Source organism: Ranitomeya variabilis, chromosome 2 (genome assembly GCF_051348905.1).
Source record: "Ranitomeya variabilis isolate aRanVar5 chromosome 2, aRanVar5.hap1, whole genome shotgun sequence".
Lineage (NCBI taxonomy): Eukaryota > Metazoa > Chordata > Amphibia > Anura > Dendrobatidae > Ranitomeya > Ranitomeya variabilis.
In genome coordinates, this window is record NC_135233.1 from 797,989,436 (window position 1) to 798,008,233 (window position 18,798).

The following is an 18,798-nucleotide window of genomic DNA, read 5'->3' on the forward strand; positions in this document are numbered from 1 at the left end:
GTGCCTAAACATTGAAACTCCCTACAAGTGACACCATTTTGGAAAGTAGACCCCCTAAGGAACTTATCTAGATGTGTGGTGAGCACTTTGACCCACCAAGTGCTTCACAGAAGTTTATAATGCAGAGCCGTAAAAATAAAAAATCATATTTTTTCACAAAAATGATCTTTTCGCCCCCAATTTTTTATTTTCCCAAGGGTAAGAGAAGAAATTGGACCCCAAAAAATGTTGTGCAATTTGTCCTGAGTACGCTGATACCCCATATGTGGGTGTAAACCATTGTTTGGGCGCATGGCAGAGCTTGGAAGGGAAGGAGCGCCATTTGACTTTTCAATGCAAAATTGACTGGAATTGAGATGGGACGCCATGTTGCGTTTGGAGAGCCCCTGATGTGCCTAAACATTGAAACTCCCTACAAGTGACACCATTTTGAAAAGTAGACCCCCTAAGGAACTTATCTAGATGTGTGGTGAGCACTTTGACCCACCAAGTGCTTCACAGAAGTTTATAATGCAGAGCCGTAAAAATAAAAAATCATATTTTTTCACAAAAATGATCTTTTTGCCCCCAATTTTTTATTTTCCCAAGGGTAAGAGAAGAAATTGGACCCCAAAAAATGTTGTGCAATTTGTCCTGAGTACGCTGATACCCCATATGTGGGTGTAAACCATTGTTTGGGCGCATGGCAGAGCTTGGAAGGGAAGGAGCGCCATTTGACTTTTCAATGCAAAATTGACTGGAATTGAGATGGGACGCCATGTTGCGTTTGGAGAGCCCCTGATGTGCCTAAACATTGAAACTCCCTACAAGTGACACCATTTTGGAAAGTAGACCCCCTAAGGAACTTATCTAGATGTGTTTTGAGAGCTTTGAACCCCCAAGTGTTTCACTACAGATTATAACGCAGAGCCGTGAAAATATTTTTTTTTTTTCTCAAAAATGATTTTTTAGCCCCCAGCTTTGTATTTTTACAAGGGTAACAGAATAAATTGGACCCCAAAATTTGTTTTCCAATTTGTCCTGAGTACGCTGATACCCCATATGTGGGGGGGAACCACTGTTTGGGCGCATGACAGAGCTCGGAAGGGAAGGAGCGCCATTTGGAATGCAGCCTTAAATGGATTGGTCTGCAGGCGTCACGTTGCATTTGCAGAGCCCCTGATGTACCCAAACAGTACAAACCCCCCACAAGTGACCCCATATTGGAAACTAGACCTCCCAAGGAACTTATCTAGATGTGTTGTGAGAACTTTGAACCCCCAAGTGTTTCACTACAGTTTATAATGCAGAGCCGTGAAAATAAAACATCTTTTTTTTCCCACAAAAATGATTTTTAGCCCCCCAAATTTTTATTTTCCTAAGCATAACAAGAGAACTTGGACCCCAGAAGTTGTTGTTCAATTTGTCCCGAGTACGCTGATAACACATATGTTGGGGTAAACCCCTTTTTGGGCGCACGGGAGAGCTCGGAAGGGAAGGAGCACTGTTTTACTTTTTCAACGCAGAATTGGCTGGAATTGAGATTGGACGCCATGTCGCGCTTGGAGAGCCCCTGATGTGCCTGGACAGTGGAAACCCCACAATTCTACCTGAAACCCTAACCCAAACACACCCCTAACCCTAATCCCAACGGTAACCCTAACCACACCCCTAGCCCTGACACACCCATAATTCTAATCCCAACCCTAATCCAAACGTAAATGTAATCCAAACCCTAACCCTAACTTTAGCCCCAACCCTAACTTTAGCCCCAACCCTAACTTTACCTCCAACCCTAGCCCTAACCCTAACCCTACCCCTAACCCTAACCCTAAACGTGACTGAAATACGTGGCACTGAAATACGTGGCACTGAAATACGTGGCACTGAAATACATGATACGTGGCACTTAAATACGTGGCACTGAAACACGTGGCACTGAAATACGTGGCACTGAAATACGTGGCACTGAAATACGTGGCACTTAAATAAGTGGCACTGAAATATGTGATATGTGGCACTGAAATACGTGGCACTGAAATACGTGGCACTGAAATACGTGGCACTGAAATACGTGGCACTGAAATACGTGATACGTGGCACTGAAACACGTGGCACTGAAATACGTGGCACTGAAATACGTGACACTGAAATACGTGGCACTGAAAAGGGTGGCACTGAAATACGTGGCACTGAAATACGTGGCACTTAAATAAGTGGCACTGAAATATGTGATATGTGGCACTTAAATACGTGGCACTGAAATACGTGGCACTGAAATACGTGGCACTGAAATACGTGGCACTGAAATACGTGGCACTGAAATATGTGATACGTGGCACTTAAATACGTGGCACTGAAACACGTGGCACTGAAATACGTGATACGTGGCACTGAAATACGTGGCACTGAATTACGTGGCACTGAAATACGTGCAACTGAAATACGTGGTACTAAAATATGTGGCACTGAAATACGTGATACGTGGCACTGAAATACGTGGCACTGAAACACGTGGCACTGAAATACGTGATACGTGGCACTGAAATACATGGCACTGAAATACGTGGCACTGAAATACGTGGCACTGAAATACGTGGCACTGAAATACGTGGCACTGAAATACGTGGCACTATGACTGTCAGAAAATGTTCATTAAACGGTTAGGGGTGAGGTTAGGGGTAGAGTTAGGGTTAGGGTTTGGATCCCTTTATCACCTTGATGGTGGTGGGTGGCTTTTCAGTGTGTTTTCTGTTTTTTTCGATAAAAATGCATGCGTTTTTAACGCAAACAAACGCATGTGCTTAAAAACGCAAGAAAATACTGCAGGTTGTATTTCTGAAAATGAACGCATGCAGAAAAAAACCGCATGCGTTTGAAAACGCGACCAAACGCGTACAAAAAAACCGCATGCGTTTTCAATGTTAAATATAGGGAAAAAACGCATGCGTTTTTTTGTGCAAAAAACGCTGCAGACAAAAACGGAAGTGTGAAACCAGCGACGCTTTTTATAGCAAAAAAGTTTTTGCGTCTCCACATTTTGAGACCTATAATTTTTCCACATTTGCTCCACAGAGTCATGTGAGGTCTTGTTTTTTGCGGGACGAGTTGACGTTTTTATTGGTAACATTTTCGGACACGTGACCGTTTTTGATCGCTTTTTATTCCGATTTTTGTGAGGCAGAATGACCAAAAACCTGCTATTCATGAATTTCTTTTGGGAGAGGCGTTTATACCGTTCCGGGTTTGGTAAAATTGATAAAGCAGTTTTATTCGTCGGGTCAGTACGATTACAGCGATACCTCATTTATATCATTTTTTTATGTTTTGGTGCTTTTATACGATAAAAACTATTTTATAGAAAAAATAATTATTTTGGTATCGCTTTATTCTCAGGACTATAACTTTTTTATTTTTTTGCTGATGATGCTGTATGGCGGCTTGTTTTTTGCGGGACAAGATGACATTTTCAGCGGTACCATGGATATTTATATCAGTCTTTTTGATCGCGTGTTATTCCACTTTTTGTTCGGCGGTATGGTAATAAAGCGTTGTTTTTTGCCTCGTTTTTTTTTTTTTTTCTTACGGTGTTTACTGAAGGGGTTAACTAGTGTGGCAGTTTTATAGGTTGGGTCGTTACGGACGTGGCGATACTAAATATGTGTACTTTTATTGTTTTTTTTTTAATTTAGATAAAGAAATGTATTTATGGGAATAATATATTTTTTTTTTTTTCATTATTTTGGAATATTTTTTTTTATTTTTTTTTACACATTTGGAAATTTTTTTACTTTTTTACTTTGCCCCAGGGGGGGACAATACAGATCGGTGATCTGCCAGTTTGCATAGCACTCTGACAGATCACCGATCTGCGAGAAGTACAGGCTGCTTCACAGTGCCTGCTCTGAGCAGGCGTCTGTGAAGCCACCTCCCTCCCTGCAGGACCCGGATCCGCGGCCATCTTGGATCCGGGTCTGGAGCAGGCAGGGAGGGAGGTAAGACCCTCGCAGCAACGCGATCACATCGCGTTGCTGCGGGGGGCTCAGGGAAGCCCGCTGGAGCCCTCTCCCTGCGCGATGCTTCCCTGCATCGCCGGCACATCGCGATCATGTTTGATCGCGGTGTGCCGGGGGTTAATGTGCCGGGGGCGGTCCGTGACCGCTCCTGGCACATAGTGCCGGATGTCAGCTGCGATATGCAGCCGACACCCGGCCGCGATCGGCCGCGCTCCCCCCGTGAGCGCGGCCGATCGGCTATGACGTACTATCCCGTCGGCGGTCATACGGGCCCACCCCACCTCGACGGGATAGTACGTCAAATGTCGGGAAGGGGTTAAGATTGACAAGCTTCAGTAATAAGAATTGATGTTTTTTGCATTAAAATGGGCACTGTAGGTGTTTTCCTGTCCTCCACTCTCTGCCGACTTTGATTTCCCATTGACTTGCATTGGGTTTCGTGTTTCAGTCGGCCCCCGACTTTACGTAATAATCGGCCGATTTCACCCGACCCGACTTTTGACAAAGATCAAAAAAAGTAAAAGTCGCTCAACTCTAGTCGTGGCTGCTCCGTCGCAATCCATCATTTTGGGCAAAAAACGTATCCTGCAAATGTGCTTGCAGGATGCGTTTTTTGCCCATTGACTTGTATTGCCAACGGATCGCGATGTATGGACATACGTCGCTTCCCTCGTGCACTGGATCCGCCGTATTTTGGCAGACCATAGGCACGGAAAAAAAAAAGGTTCAAGTGAACGTTTTTTCATACGTCACATCCACCATTTCCGACCGCACATGCGTGGCCGGAACTCTGCCCCCTCATCGCCGGACTTTACACTGCCCGCGTCGTGACACAATTTCACAACGTGTGTCGGTACGTCGGCCTGACGCATAGCGACGGACCCGTACCGATGCAAGTGTGAAAGTAGCCTTATCCGTTCAGTCATTTCTGAACAGACTATAGGCCTGCAAGTTAACAGCCCAGTCATGGCTCTCATCCAGCCATGTTTCAGATATCCCCACCATGTCATAATTATGCTCCAACAACATTAATTCTAATTTCTCCATTTTGCTGGTGAGGCTTCTGGCATTAGTATACATGCACTTTATGCATCTCTCTGTACCTCTATTCTTTCTTAAATTATTAACTGTTCTAACCCCACCCCCCATGCCACCGCAACCTCCAACTTCCTTATTTGTGCCCAGGTCCCTATCTGCACTATTTTCCCCTCCTATAAAATTAATATCCTCCCCCAATCCCTAGTTTAAACACTCCTCCAACCTTTTAGCCATTTTCTCCCCCAGCACAGCTGCACCTTCCCCATTGATGTGCAGCCCATCCCTAGCGTAGAACCTGTAGCCAACTGAGAAGTTGGCCCAGTTCTCCAGGAACCCAAAGCCCTCCTTCCTACTTCAATTCTTGAGCCATTTATTAACCTCCCTAATCTCCCATTGCCTCTCTGGAGTGGCACGTGGTACCAGCAGTATTTTGAAAAATACCACCTTGGAGGTCCTTGCTTTCAGCTTGCAGCCTAATTCCCTGAAATCATCTTTAAGGACCTTCCACCTACCTCTAACTTTGTCATTTGTGCCAATGTGCACCATAACTGCTGGGTCCTCACCAGCCCCTCCCAGTAATCTGTCAACCCGATCAGCAATGTGTCGGACTTGAGCGCCAGGTAGGCAGCACACCGTTCAATGATCCCTGTCTTTGTGACAGATTGCCCTATCTTTTTCCCCTAATAATTGAGTCCCCCACTACCAGCACCTGTCTGACCTGCACAGCTCTCCTATTTCCCCCTTACTGGAGCAGACACTCCTCTGGCTTTCAGAAGACATGCCTGGCTGCAGCAGTGCTACCCCTGTACTGGCACCTTCCTCATCTGCCAACTTAGCAAACTTATTGGGGTGAGTCAGATCAGGACTAGCCTCCCTGGCACTCTTCCCTCTACCCTGCTTTCTAACTGTCACCCAGCTAACTGCCTCACTGTCCTGCAGCTCCATCCTACCATTCCCCCATTTATCCTATTGAGCGTCTGCTCAGTGAGCAGAAGACTCCTTTCCATATTGTCTATGGATCTCAGTGTTGCCAGCTGCACATTTAGATCCAGTATCTGAGCTTCCAAATGCACAACATGCTCACATCGTACACAGCAGTATGCACCCTCGACCGGCTGCTCAGGGATTGCATACATGTGGCAAGATGTACACTGGATGGCATTAACAATAGTGGAGCACATTTCCTAATGGGGATTGCACCAAACAGAAATGTTAAAGAAAAATAAATACAAAGTATTAATAAAATACAGACAGCAATTCAGTGATTCCTCCCTTGGAAACTCCCTAAATCCAAAGTCACTGAATCACAAGTCACACATTTACCGCCGTTTGCACTTACACTCAGGTCACACTCAGCTTGCTCACACTCGCTAAGCTGAAGATTTAAAGAGATTTTTTTCCCCTCAGCAGCAATCCACCTTGCTGTTCAATGCACTTCCAGAGGTGAAGTGCATCAAAAATCTCCCATAGCGAATAAGCTTTTCTTGTGGCCAGCTCAGCAGTAGGTAAGATTACACAAACTGTTGGAGGAGGAGGCATTTCCTTGCCTGTCCATTCTTAACTCTCTACCTTGATGATCCTGCCACAGATACTGCACAGCAATGCCAGCCATACACTTCCTATCTTCCCACTGTGTTTTACAGTGCTTGAATGAACGGCAGCTGCCAGGAAACATAGTCTCAAAAAACAACTCTTAAATTGGGCTAATTTTTAAAAAGGCTTGAGAAAACAAGATCCAATACAGTATTACTGTTTTATCTCTAGAAAATAAGGATAATTTTTGGAAGGTTTCATAAAAAGCCTTTCTAATTGCCAAATAATTTTGGGCAAAATTACTTACTTCTGTTTGAGAAGCCAAAACCTCTAAACATTAAAAATAGTTTGATTGTTTTTTCTCCAGAATAAAGGTGGATAATTTTTGGACAGCTTGCTTAAAATCATATGTAATTGCCTAATCATTTTGTGATTAGCAAACCAAAAAGGAATTTTTTTCACTTCGAGCTGAAAGACCATTACTTCCTCATATTCAAAACAGTTCACCTGTGTTGCCTACCAAATTAAGAGGATAATTTATGGTTGTCTTACAAAAAAAAGCTATTACTTCACTTAACAAAGTACAAAGCTTTTCATACTTCCAAAATGAGGATAATTTTTGCACCCAACCATGTAAAAATAACATGTCTTCTACCGTTTGCACCAAATGTCTATAAACAATAGCAATACATGCATCTGCCCCAAAAAAGCTGATAATTTTTAGACTATACGTATTTTTCGTATTATAAGACACACTTTTTTTCCTCCAAATTTGGAGAAAAATAGATGTGAGTCTTATAATCCAAAGTGAGCTTACCCGGAGAGTATGTGGCAGTAGAGCCTGGACACAGAAGACAGGGTCACTACTTCAGAAGGCCGGCGGTGGCAGTGGCAGGAGTGCCTGGCACGCCTTAGATGTCGGCGCTGGTGAGTGGAGTCCCCTTCCTCCTGTCCCGAAATCTCAATCTGATCATGCTCTGCCTCCAGTGGCCATTTTTCTGAAACTCACCGCAGGGAACTGAATGGGAAATGGGACTCCGCTCACTGGCGCCGACATCTAATGAGTGCCCAGGCAACACTCCTGCTGCCACTGGCATCTTGAGGCAACGACCCTGCCTCCTGTGACCCTGATCCACTGCCACTGATTCCCAGGTCTGCTACCATTAAAACAGATTATAAGATGCACAGCCATTTTATTAAAAAAAAAATATATATATATTTTCCATGGGGTGATCTTATAGCCTGGTGTGCCTTATAATACACAAAATACTGTATTTTAATTAGCTGAAAAGTCTTATAGTGCAATGGGTTGGTTATGCTGTTTGTTAACTCTGGTTACCATTCGTTTTTCCCTAGCTAGATATATGAAAGTCATTTGGACATTAAGAAAAACCTAGGTTTGCCTTACAGAGCTCAAATTTGTTCAATTGATTCCAATGTGAGCTTGCAACATTCTACTCATATTTTACAGGCAATTGGAGGCTTTTTATTCATCCAATCTAGGTGAATTTATTTGCCGGAAATCAAAATTCTAGATAAAATCTGGCAAATTTGAATTTCAAAAGATCTCTAACGACAACAAAGCCTTACTTATAAATTTAAATTTGTATTGGGAAAGTAAATTGTTGTAGCCTTATGATATTTCTAGCTCTCACATAATCTGCCAAATGTGAAGCTGGGCAATTTTAACAGTCCAAACCTCTGTATTGAATGCAATTGTGTTTTTGTTGGTACAGTGTCTTGCGAAAGTATTCGGCCCCCTGGAACATTTCAACCTTTTCCCACATATCATGCTTCAAACATAAAGATACCAAATGTTAATGTTTGGTGAAGAATCAACAACAAGTGGAACACAATTGTGAAGTTGAACGAAATTTATTGGTTATTTTAAATTTTTGTGGAAATTCAAAATCTGAAAAGTGGGGCGTGTAATATTATCCGTCCCCTTTACTTTCAGTGCAGCAAACTCACTCCAGAAGTTCATTGTGGATCTCTGAATGATCCATTGTTGTTCTAAATGCCTAATGATGATGAATATAATCCACCTGTGTGTAATCAAGTCTCCATATAAATGCACCTGCACTGTGATAGTCTCAGGGTTCTGTTTGAAGGCAGAGAGAGCATCATGAAGACCAAGGAACACAACAGGCAGGTCCATGATACTGTTGTGGAGAAGTTTAAAGCCGGATTTGGATGGAAAATGATTTCCAAAACTTTAACCCCTTAAGCCCCGAGGGTGGTTTGCAAGTTAATGACCGAGCCGATTTTATAACTCTGGAACGCTTCAATGGATCTTGGCAATTCTGACATTGTTTTCTAGAGACATATTGTACTTCATGATTGTTGTAAAATTTATTTGATATAACTTGCGTTTATTTGTGAAAAAAATGGAAATTTGGCGAAAATTTTGAAAATTTCGCAATTTTCCAAATTTGAATTTTTATGCCCTTAAATCACAAAGATATGTCACGCAAAATACTTAATAAGTAACATTTCCCACATGTCTACTTTACATCAGCACAATTTTGGAACCAAATTTTTTTTTTGTTAGGGAGTTATAAGGGTTAAAAGTTGACCAGCAATTTCTCATTTTTACAACACCATTTTTTTTTAGGGACCACATCTCATTTGAAGTCATTTTGAGGGGTCTATATGATAGAAAATACCCAAGTGTGACACCATTCTAAAAACTGCACCCCTCAAGGTGCTCAAAACCACATTCAAGAAGTTTATTAACCCTTCAGGTGCTTCACAGGAATTTTTGGAATGTTTAAATAAAAATGAACATTTAACTTTTTTTCACACAAAATTTATTTCAGCTCCAATTTGTCTTATTTTACCAAGGGTAACAGGAGAAAATGGACCCCAAAAGTTGTTGTACAATTTGTCCTGAGTACGCTGATACCCCAAATGTGGGGGTAAACCACTGTTTGGGTGCATGGCAGAGCTCGGAAGGAAAGGAGTGGCATTTTACTTTTCAATGCAAAATTGACTGGAATTGAGATGGGACGCCATGTTGCGTTTGGAGAGCCCCTGATGTGCATAAACATTGAAACCCCCCACAAGTGACATCATTTTGGAAAGTAGACCCCTTAAGGAACTTATCTAGATGTGTGGTGAGCACTTTGACCCAACAAGTGCTTCACAGAAGTTTATAATGCAGAGCCGTAAAAATAAAAATTCATATTTTTTCACAAAAATGATAATTTCGCCCCCAATTTTTTATTTTCCAAAGGGTAAGAGAAGAAATTGGACCCCAAAAGTTGTTGTGAAATTTGTCCTGAGTACGCTGATACCCCATATGTGGGGGTAAACGACTGTTTGGGCGCATGGCAGAGCTCGGAAGGGAAGGAGCGCCGTTTGACTTTTCAATGCAAAATTGACTGGAATTGAGATGGGACACCATGTCGCGTTTGGAGAGCCCCTGATGTGCCTAAACATTAAAACACCTAAGGAACTTATCTAGATGTGTTTTGAGAGCTTTGAACCCCCAAGTGTTTCACTACAGTTTATAACGCAGAGCTGTGAAAATAAAAATTCTTTTTTTTTGCAAAAATGATTTTTAGCTCCCAGTTTTGTATTTTCGCAAGGGTAACAGGATAAATTGGACCACAAATGTCGTTGTCCAATTTGTCCTGAGTACGCTGATACCCCATATGTGGGGGGGAACCACTGTTTGGGCGCATGGCAGAGCTCGGAAGGGAAGGAGCACCATTTGGAATGCAGACTTAGATGGATTGGTCTGCAGGCGTCACGTTGCATTTGTAGAGCCCCTGATGTACCCAATCAGTAGAAACCCCCCACAAGTGACCCCATATTGGAAAATAGACCTCCCAAGGAACTTATCTAGATATGTTGTGAGAACTTTGAACCCCCAAGTGTTTCACTGCAGTTTACAACGCAGAGCCGTGAATATAAAACATCTTTTTTTTCCCACAAAAATGATTTTTAGCCCCCCAAATTTGTATTTTCCCAAGGATAACAAGAGAACTTGGACCCCAAAAGTTGTTGTCCAATTTGTCCTAAGTATGCTGATACCCTAAATGTGGGGATAAACCCCTGTTTGGGCGCACGGGAGAGCTCAGAAGGGAAGGAGCACTGTTTTACTTTTTCAATGCAGAATTGGCTGGAATTGAGATCGGGCGCCATGTTGCATTTGGAGAGCCCCTGATGTGCCTGAACAGTGGAAACTCCCCAATTCTACCTGAAACCCTCATCCAAACACACCCCTAACCCTAATCCCAATGGTAACCCTAACCACACCCCTAACCCTGACACACCCCTAACCCTAATCCCAACCGTAAATGTAATCCAAACCCTAACCCTAACTTTAGCCCCAACCTTAACCCTAACTTTAGCCCCAACCCTAACCCTAACTTTATCCCCAACCCTAACCCTAACTTTAGCTCCAACCCTAGCCCTAACCTTAGCCCTAACCCTAGCCCTAACCCTAGCCCTAACCCTAACCCTAGCCCTAACCCTAGCCCTAAACCTAACCCTAATCCTAATGGGAAAATAGAAATAAATACTTTTTTTAATTTTATTATTTTTCCCTAACTTCATCAGAAGGGGAGTTTGATTTACTTTTATAGCGTTTTTTTATATCAGATTTTTATGATTGGCAGCTGTCACACACTAAAAGACGCTTTTTATAGGAAAAAAGTTTTTGCGTCTCCACATTTTGAGACCTATAATTTTTCCATATTTTGGTCCACAGAGTCATGTGAGGTCTTGTTTTTTGCGGGATGAGTTGACTTTTTTATTGGTAACATGTTCGGGCACATGACTTTTTTTGATCGCCTTTTATTCCGATTTTTGTGAGGCAGAATGACCAAAAACCAGCTATTCATGAATTTCTTTTGGGGGAGGCGTTTATACCATTCCACGTTTGGTAAAATTGATAAAGCAGTTTTATTCGTCGGGTCAGTACGATTACAGCGATATCTCATTTATATTTTTTTTATGTTTTGGCGCTTTTATACGATAAAAGCTATTTTATAGAAAAAATAATTATTTTGGCATCGCTTTATTCTGAGGACTATAACTTTTTTATTTTTTTGCTTATGATGCTGTATAGTGGCTTGTTTTTTGCGGGACAAGATGACGTTTTCAGTGGTACCATGGTTATTTATATCCATCATTTTGATCACGTGTTATTCCACTTTTTGCTCAGCAGTATGATAATAAAGCGTTTTTTGGCTCGTTTTTTTTTTTCTTATGGTGTTCACTGAAGGGGTTAACTAGTGGGACAGTTTTATAAGTTGGGTCGTTACAGACGCGGCGATACTAAATATGTGTACTTTTATTGTTTTTTTAATTATTTAGATAAGGAAATGTATTTATGGGAATAATATTTTTTTTTCTTTATTTAGGAATTTTTTTTTTTTTTTATACACATGTGGAATTTTTTTTTTAACTTTTTTACTTTGTCCCAGGGGGAACATCACAGATCGCTGATCTGACAGTTTGAACAGCACTCTGTCAGATCAGCGATCTGACTGACAGCGCTGCAGGCTTACCAGCGCCTGCTGTGGACCCGGAAGTACTCCCTGCAGTACCCGGATGCAGCCCCGCTGCCATTTTGGATCCGGGGACTGCAGGGAGGAGACGCTCGGTACAAGGTGAGTACATCGCCTTGTACCGATCGTCTCAGGGAAGCACGCAGGGAGCCCTCTCCCTGCGTGATGCTTCCCTGTACCGCCAGTACACTGCGATCGTGCTTGATCGCAGTGTGCCGGGGGTTAGTGTGCCGGGGGCGGTCCGTGACCGCTCCTAGCACATAGTGCCGGATGTCAGCTGCGATAGTCAGCTGACACCCGGCCGCGATCGGCCGCTCTCCCCCCGTGAGCGCAGCCGATCACATATGACGTACTATCCCATAACTGGGTATTAAGTCCCAGGTCATCTTGATGGGATAGTACGTCATATGGGATTAAGGGGTTAAACATCCCAAGGAGCACTGTGCAAGTGATCATATTGAAATGGAAAGAGTATCATACCACTGCAAATCTACCAAGACCCGGCCGTCCCTCTAAACTTTCACCTCAAACAAGGAGAAGACTGATCAGATATGCAGCCAAGAGGCCCATGATCACTCTGGATGAACTGCAGATATCTACAGCTGAGGTGGGACAGTCTGTCCATAGGACAACAATCGTACACTGCACAAATCTGGCCTTTATGGAAGAGTGGCAGGAAGAAAGCCATTTCTGAAAGATATCCATAAACAGTGTTGTTTAAAGTTTGCAACAAGCCTCCTGGGAGACACACCAAACATGTGGAAGAAGGTCAGATGAAACCAAAATCGAACTTTTTGGCAACAATGCCAAATGATATGTTTGGCGTAAAGGCAACACAGTTCGTCACCCTGAACACACCATCTCCACTGTCAAACATGGTGGTGGCAACATTATGGTTTGGGCCTGCTTTTCTTCAGCAGGGACGGGGAAGTTGGTTACAATTGATGGGTAGATGGATGGAGCCAAATTCAGGACCATTCTTGAAGAAAACCTGTTGGAGTCTGCAAAAGACCTGAGACTGGGATGGAGATTTGTCTTCCAACAAAACAATGATCCCAAATATAAAGCAAAATCTACAATGGAATGGTTCACAAATAAACGTATCCAGGTGTCAGAATGGCCAAGTCAAAGTCCAGACCTCAATCCAATCGAGAATCTGTGGAAAGTGCTGAAAACTGCTGTTCACAAACGTTCTCCATCAAACCTCACTGAGCTCGAGCTTTTTGCCAAGGAAGAATGGGCAAGAATTTCAGTCTCTCGATGTACAAAACTGATAGAGACATACCCTAAGCGGCTTGCAGCTGTAATCGCAACAAAGCGTGGAGCAGCAAAGTATTAAGTTAAAGGGGCAGAATAATATTGCACACCCCAATTTTCAGTTTTTGATTTTCCACAAAAATTTAAAATGACCCAAAAATTTGTTCAACTTCACAATTGTGTTCCACTTGTTGTTGATTCTTCATCCAAAATTTACATTTGGTATCTTTATGCTTGAAGCATGATATGTGGGAAAAGGTTGAAAAGTTCCAGGGGGCCGAATACTTTCGCAAGGCACAGTATCAGCAAAATTATTCAATACTCAGACATTGATGAATAATTAACTGTTTTACTTGGGATATACAGCAACCATTATTGTCATCATCACAACATGGAGAATGAAAAAAAGAGAACACCCATAAACATGCAAAAGAGTTCACAGAGCACAATATTAACAAACTCTAACATTTCAGAACTATCTGCTGTCTGCTCAAAATTGCCCCCCCCCCCTCCACCAAAAGGCAGGGCTAACAGAATTTACATCATCCACATATCAGAATTTTTTTCTTGCAAATTAGGTTCTTGATGCACAAAACAGGAATAAAGGAGAAAATTTGGACACAAAAATTGGTGGCAAGAGTGAGCTAACGAAGGTAGCATCAATTTGCAGAAACAACTTTTGATTAACGGATCTATGCATACATAATTATTATTATTATTATTATTATTTATTTATATAACACCATTGATTCCATGGTGCTGGACATGAGAAGGAGTTACATACAAATTCCAGATATCACTTACAGTAAGCAAACTAACAATTACGGACTGATACAGAGGGGCAAGGACCCTGCCCTTGCGAGCTTACAGTCTACATAAGGTTTACTTTTTAATGTCTTTTTGCATAGCATTATAGATGGTCAAATCTGTAAATATTATTTTTGCCCACGTTTTTAAACTGGCATTTTTTTGTTACTTCGGAGCCATACACCTTTTATTATAAAGGAAAGATGTCTTGTTGATAGGAAATTATTCAGCAACAAAATGCCATTGTTTATTTTTGTAAAGTTTTAGTCATGTCTGTCTTTATTTCTTTTCTTAAGGAAAAGCTCACTATTTAATATTCATGACAGCTATTATGTCAATTATCAATCAATCAAATCCATTATTTTTCGGTCAAGGGGTGGCTCAATGCATATACTTGAAGGAAAGTTAAAAGTTATAGTCTATTGTCATACTATCTGTTGATTGCTATGATTTTCTTTTTATTCCTTTTCTTTTCATTTCTTTTCTTACACCTCTCACATCTCTTTCTTCCCTTTACTTTTACTTAGGTTAGGTATCTCTTGAAAAAAAAATTAAATGGGAAGGAGGGAAGGAGAAAATGTCCCAGAAATGCTACAGTTCATCTTTGTTACAGTCAGAGGATGTAATGACTATAGCTAAAAATTAGAACAGTATGTTAACTCACAAAACCTTAGAAGAGGTGAACTGTCTGAAGCTAGTCTTTTTTGAGCTGTCACACAGGCATATCACCACTCCATTTGCAGACAATTTTCCAAAGGCAGCGGGGATGCGTTTACCACAAGGTCATATCCAATAACATTTTTAAAGCATGTATTAGATGTTTTATCATGCAGTAATACAGATGTGCTGTACTTTGAATCTAAAGAATCATTACATGATAGACAAATGAAGCCTGTAATCTATACATACAGTATTGTGCAAAAGTTTCAGGCAGATGTGGAAAAAACATTGCATGGTAAGAATACTTTCAAAAATAGAATAGTGTCGATAGTTCATTTTTATCCATGAGCAAAATGCAAAGTGAACGAACAAGAAGAAAAATATAAATCAATATTTGATGTAGTCCCGTTTTGCCTTCAATACAGAATCAATCCTTCTAGGTACACTTGCACAGGTTTTTTTGAAGGAATTCAAGAGATTGTTCCCAGCATCTTGTGAGAACTAACCACTAGGGTTGAGCGAAACGGGTCGATCATTTTCAAAAGTCGCCGACTTTTGGCTAAGTCGGCGTCTCATGAAACCCGATCCGACCCCTGTGCTTGTCGGCCATGCGGTACGCGACTTTCGCGCCAAAGTCGCGTTTCAATGACGCGAAAAGCGCCATTTCTCAGCCAATGAAGGTGAACGCAGAGTGTGGGCAGCGTGATGACATAGATCCTGGTCCCCACCATCTTAGAGAAGGGCATTGCAGTGATTGGCTTGCTGTCTGCGGCGTCACAGGGGCTATAAAGGGGCGTTCCCGCCGACCGCCATCTTACTGCTGCTGATCTGAGCTTAGGGACAGGTTGCTGCCGCTTCGTCAGAAGCAGGGAGAGCATTAGGCAGGGTCCACTAACCACCAAACCGCTTGTGCTGCAGCGATTTCCACTGTCCAACACCACCTTCGGTGTGCAGGGACTGTGGAAGCTATTTTTTTTTTTTTTTCCCCTCAGCGCTGTAGCTCATTGGGCTGCCCTAGAAGGCTCCGTGATAGCTGTATTGCTGTGTGTACGCCACTGTGGAAACCAACTGCTTTTTTCAAAGCACATATCCTCTTGTTCCTTCCTTTCTGCACAGCTATCTTTTTTGTTTGTCCACACTTTTTATTTAATTTGTGCATCAGTCCACTCCTATTGCTGCCTGCCATACCTGGCTTACATTACTGCAGGGAGATAGTAATTGTAGGACAGTTTTTTTTTTTTTTTTTTTTTTGTGGGAGATTAAGATTGGCATTTCTGCTACAGTGCCATCCCTGTGTGTGCCATCTCTCACTGAGTGGGCCATAGAAAGCCTATTTATTTTTTCCGTGATTTGTGTTCTAAAATCTACCTCAACACAAAAACACTACATCAATCAGTGGGAGAAAAATATTGGCCTCAGTCAGGGCTTGTGTGCCACTGCTGTGTGTGCTATCTCTCATTCAGTGGGCTATAGCAAGCCTATTTTTTTTTTTTTTTTTTTAATATTATTTGGTTTCTAAAGTCTCCCTGAAAAAAAAAAAAAAACCTAAAAAAACAGTGGGAGAGTAATATTGCCCTTTCAGCTTGTGTGCCAGTCTTGACTCCTGGGTGTGCCACCTCTCTCCCTCTCATTCAGTGGGCCATAGAAAGCCTATTTATTTATTTTTTTAAATATTATTGGGTTTCTAAAGTCTCCCTGAAAAAACAAAAAATACATAAAAAAACAGTGGGAGAGTAATATTGCCCTTTCAGCTTGTGTGCCAGTCTTGACTCCTGGGTGTGCCACCTCTCTCCCTTTCATTCAGTGGGCCATAGAAAGCCTATTTATTTTTTCCGTGATTTGTGTTCTAAATTCTACCTCAACACAAAAACACTACATCAATCAGTGGGAGAAAAATATTGGCCTCAGTCAGGGCTTGTGTGCCACTGCTGTGTGTGCTATCTCTCATTCAGTGGGCTATAGCAAGCCTATTTTTTTTTTTTTTTTTTTTTTTAATATTATTTGGTTTCTAAAGTCTCCCTGAAAAAAAAAAAAAAACCTAAAAAAACAGTGGGAGAGTAATATTGCCCTTTCAGCTTGTGTGCCAGTCTTGACTCCTGGGTGTGCCACCTCTCTCCCTCTCATTCAGTGGGCCATAGAAAGCCTATTTATTTTTTTTTTTTAATATTATTTGGTTTCTAATTCTCCCTGAAAAAAAAAAAAAAACCTAAAAAAACAGTGGGAGAATAATATTGCCCTTTCAGCTTGTGTGCCAGTCTTGACTCCTGGGTGTGCCACCTCTCTCCCTCTCATTCAGTGGGCCATAGAAAGCCTATTTATTTTTTTTTTTAATATTATTGGGTTTCTAAAGTCTCCCTGAAAAAACAAAAAATACATAAAAAAACAGTGGGAGAGTAATATTGCCCTTTCAGCTTGTGTGCCAGTCTTGACTCCTGGGTGTGCCACCTCTCTCCCTTTCATTCAGTGGGCCATAGAAAGCCTATTTATTTTTTCCGTGATTTGTGTTCTAAATTCTACCTCAACACAAAAACACTACATCAATCAGTGGGAGACAAATATTGGCCTCAGTCAGGGCTTGTGTGCCACTGCTGTGTGTGCTATCTCTCATTCAGTGGGCTATAGCAAGCCTATTTTTTTTTTTTTTTTTTTTTTTTTAATATTATTTGGTTTCTAAAGTCTCCCTGAAAAAAAAAAAAAAACCTAAAAAAACAGTGGGAGAGTAATATTGCCCTTTCAGCTTGTGTGCCAGTCTTGACTCCTGGGTGTGCCACCTCTCTCCCTCTCATTCAGTGGGCCATAGAAAGCCTTTTTTTTTTTTGGTTTTTTTAATATTATTTGGTTTCTAAAGTCTCCCTGAAAAAAACAAAAAAAACATAAAAAACAGTGGGAGAGTAATATTGCCCTTTCAGCTTGTGCGCCAGTCTTGACTCCTGGTTGTGCCACCTCTCTCTCTCTAATTGTGGGCCATAGAAAGCCTTTTTTTTTTTTTTTTTTTATATTATTTGGTTTCTAAAGTCTCCCTGAGAAAAAAAAATAAATAAATTAGGTGGGAGATTAATATTGACATTAGTGCTTGAGTGACAGTCCTGCGTGTGTGTCATCTCTGTGATTTTGTGCCACAGAAAACAGAGTGTGTAACATTGTGCCTGATTTTCCTTGTGGTCTCACCAACCTGTTAAGGGATATTGAAATCATACTGAAGTTATAGCTCACCGTGTAAGTTGTTTGACAGCAACAAATAAAGTTACTTTGGTTAAGATTTTAAAACAATGAGGAAGTCTGGTGCAAGAGGTCGTCGTGGGCGTTCATTGTCAGCTGGTAATGATGGTAGTGGTAGTGGAGCATCAGGTGGTCGTGGGGATAAAAATATTCCACCTAAGTCTGGAGCTGTGGAGCCAGTTTCGTCGTCAGGCTACACAAGGCCTCGAACGCTCTCTTTTCTGGGAGTAGGAAAACCGCTTTTAAAGGCGGAGCAGCAACAGCAAGTTTTGGCTTACATTGCAGACTCAGCCTCTAGCTCTTTTGCCTCCTCTTCCGAAACTGGTAAATGTAAAAGCAGCGCGTCGCTTGTGGATGTTCACGGTCAGGGACAAGTCGCTTCCTTGTCCTCCTCAGCAAAAACTACAACAAGAGAGAAGGATGCAGCAGGCGACACAACGGGTCACTCCATGGAGCTCTTTACACATACCGTCCCTGGCTTAGAAAGTGAAACATTTAACAGGCCATGCCCATTACAAGTATATTCTGACATGGAGTGCACTGATGCACAGCCACAGCCAGAGTACTATGCTGCTCCTTTGACTCAGACCACCACATTGCCCTCTCAGGGTACAGATCCACAATCAGACCCTGATGAGACTATGTTGCCCCGCCACGAACGCTATACCACCGACCGACACAGTGACACAGACGAAGTTGCACACGAGCTCGAAGAGGAGGTAATAGATGACCCAGTTATTGACCCCGATTGGCAGCCATTGGGGGAACAG